The sequence below is a fragment of the Rhinolophus ferrumequinum genome, chromosome 21 (genome assembly GCF_004115265.2).
Source record: "Rhinolophus ferrumequinum isolate MPI-CBG mRhiFer1 chromosome 21, mRhiFer1_v1.p, whole genome shotgun sequence".
Classification (NCBI taxonomy): Eukaryota; Metazoa; Chordata; class Mammalia; order Chiroptera; family Rhinolophidae; genus Rhinolophus; species Rhinolophus ferrumequinum.
In genome coordinates, this window is record NC_046304.1 from 20,805,070 (window position 1) to 20,808,508 (window position 3,439).

The window sequence follows — 3,439 nt, forward strand, 5'->3', positions numbered from 1 at the left end:
TTACTTTTAATGGGATGGGATGGAATGGAAGGAAATTATCTTTGAGCTGAAACACAAGGAGGGAATATCAAGGCTTTGATGTGGGAAAGAACTTGACATGTTTGAGAAAAAAAGAACAAAAAAAATAAAGGAGCCAGCCGAGCAGAGCCAGTAAGGGGCAGAGCATTAAGGGGCAAAGAGTTGAGGTTGGAGAAGTAGGCAGGGGCCAGGTTATGCAACACTTTGTGGACCCCCGTAAGGGGGATGCTAACCAGACCCTCGCAAGGCCCAGAATGTCAGATAAACGCAGAGAGGAATGAAGAAGCTCAACAGGAAGGAATGGAGAAGAATGGCACAACGGTAAGACTGAATGGGAGCTGTTGGTGACCTTGAGAATGTCACATTCCAGGGAATGATGTACATTTACAGTACTAAAGTTTAGAAACACTGGCTACCTCTCAATGCAGTGAATGAAAGGTGACTATTAGGCAGTAGCTAGTGATCCCTATGATAAGTTACTTTTCAGTGTTACATAATGAAGATGCTATAGGGAAAGAATACATTTATTCACCATGTCCCCATATTATCTCCTATCCTTACAACAACGTTGAGAAGTAAGTTTTGCTATCCCTGTTTTAAAACACGATAAAATCAGCAGCTACTAAGTGGCTGGCCTGGAATTTGCAAGCAAGAATGGGACCCCCAAACCTGTGGTCCTTTTATTGCATTTTTCTGCTTGATGATACATTTTGAAAGATTACGAAAAAGGTACAACTTACGTTTTGAGATCACCCTCTTGGACTTAGTGTGAAAAAAAGGAATGATCAATGGTGACTGGTATAATAAACCAGCCCTGTATGCCTGTTGCATCTCCCAGGAGATCCCTGTCTGGCTCCAAATAGTAGGAGCAGTTTGAGCTCATGTGTGTGTGTGTGTGTGTGTGTGTGTGTATATATATATATGTATATGCACACACACACACATATACATAATAACCATTCATTTGTAATCTTAGTGTTAGAGAAGATAGTGTGGAACTAATAACCGAGGAACATTTTCAGGAGAATAACTAGAGGTAATAATTAGCCTTGGTGGCAGTGGTTGGAGAAGATAGAGGAATCAGTTTAGGTACCTAGGAAATTGAACAGATGATGATACTATAATAGATGTGTTGAAGGACCTGATGTGGGTACAAACTACATCCATTCTCTGTGGGATCTCCCTTCCCTTCCCTTGGATAACATCTCAGGCAAATCTAAGTTTTAGATTGTCATGATTAAAAGTCCAGTCTATTTCTACTTGCTGCTCATTTTTACTGTCAACCTAAAACTGTTCTCCAAAAAATGTAATTTATTAACAAAATGTTCAGTCGAGCCTAATCAAAGTTTCAATTTCATATTTAAAGCTTCACCCCTTTATAACTCTCAATTGAAATGATGTGTTTTGCTTATACTTTCATTCCTTTCTTTCTCCTCCCTCTTTCCCTCTGCTGTGTCTGGGTGTCCTCCAGCATGCAGGGGTGGAGTGGGTTTCGGGAGGGCAGAAGAGGAGGAGGGACTAAAAGAAAAGAGTTAAAAAGTGTTTTGCATGGTGAATGCCATCAGAGGCAGGGACCAGGTGCTGGGTCTCTCATGTTGGGAGCATTTCTGGGCTTTCTGAAGTCCATCCTTCCAACTTCTAGTAAGGTCCTCACTCTGGCAGGTGGCTCTATTGAGTCGGTCCTTTGAAGATGATCCTGGATAATCTACCTTTGCATCATGCATTTGGCCCATGCCAAACACAGATAGTGGAGGCTGTCCCCTTGCTGCCCTTTCTCCTTGTCCTATTATGGAGTGTATTCACCAGCTTCCCTAATTCAGAATTCTGCGGACTGAAAGTGGGTAACCATCTTGTCTGGTTCACATGCAAACTTTCACCATGGTGGTTGCACAGAGGTGAGCTTGTAAGTTCCCACAGCCAGCAAGACGCACCGACTTGGGAGATAGATCTGGCAGGCAACCCCAGTCTTTTGTAGTATTTCCTCTTTGTATGAGGTGAGTACTCTGTCCTCTCCTGTGATTTCTTCTAATGAATTCCTTTTGAATTTTTGTGTCTCCCTGGTGGATGCTGGAAGTGAATGAAGGTTACAGGACTGGCCTAGTCACTTGTGAGCAAGTTCTTTAGGGATGTAACTAGTAGTTCTTCTTTAGAAGGTGGAGATACTTATGGCCTGTTGTTCTCAGCTTTGGAATTTCATAGCCCATTAGCATTCTGGTACAATATTAATTGCACACGAAATTGAGAAGGGAGGCCTTTTTGAGCAAAGAAAAGTTCAGTTTTACACTGAGATTCGAATCTCAGAGTTAGGAGAAATTTAGGAGTCATTTAATACAATTCCTTATCAACGTCATGAATCCTGTTTACAATAACTAGATGGGATGTTATTCAGTTTTTGTTTGAACACGTCTGGGAACTAGGAACACATTCCCTAACTTTCAGATCTCAGCTCTGTTAATTACTATATGAGCTTCACCAAGTCACTTAAAACTCTGCTTCCTCATCTGTGAAAGGGGTGTAGAGAATGTCTTCTTCACAGAACATTGTTGGGAAGATAAAAGGTGATATGTAAATTGCCTAACTTAGATACAGAGCATTGCAATGTTGTTTCCCTTTACAGGCCCCTTTAGGTGACAGCATATTCCATTTTTGGGTTTTCACCAGGAGATCTTCCTCATACTGAACTCAGTCCTCAATCCCTTTAAGCTCAATCCTCAGTGGTCGCATAGAATGTCGACTTTCAGGTATCTGTGATTTTAGTTGAAACAAATGAAGATATTGGAAAGAAAAATCCAGTTTTTCTTTTTTGAACTGGAGAGTTTGGGTAGCTGTTAGACTTCTGTGTGACCCGCAAGAGGGATTTATTGAGTGCATGGGGCAAAGATGTATTTCACTTTCTAACATCACTTTTCTCTGACACTGATGGGTTTAATCAAAGGGCGGCTAGGATTCTGTAGGATTCTAGTCTGGAAAGTGTGTGTGTGTGTGTGTGTGTGTGTGTGTGTTGCACACGTGTCGTTAGACACGGACTCATTTGAATGATGCTATTCTTTGCCACATAGTGAGCACTTTGTAAGATCATTTATTGCCCTGAACGAATGGTTAAACGTAGAAGCTACAAAGAAAGCCTTTGGCTGGTGTTCAAATACACCTCTCAGCGAGGGGCGAGCGAGGGGATTTGGGACTGAGACCCTTTATAGGATAGTTGGGGACTAGCCTTGGGCTCCTATTATTAGGCACCGCCTCTTTTACTCGCGGGAAGGCCGTTAGGGGGTGCTAGGGAGCTCGCCGCCCACTTGCGAGGAGCCTCAGCTCTCACCCTCACCCGCTTCGCCCGGTGGAGAGACTACAACTCCCGTGGTGCTTTGGGAGTCAAAGAGCAATGGGGGAGGGACACGAGGGCGGGTCTTCCGGGAGTGTGTTT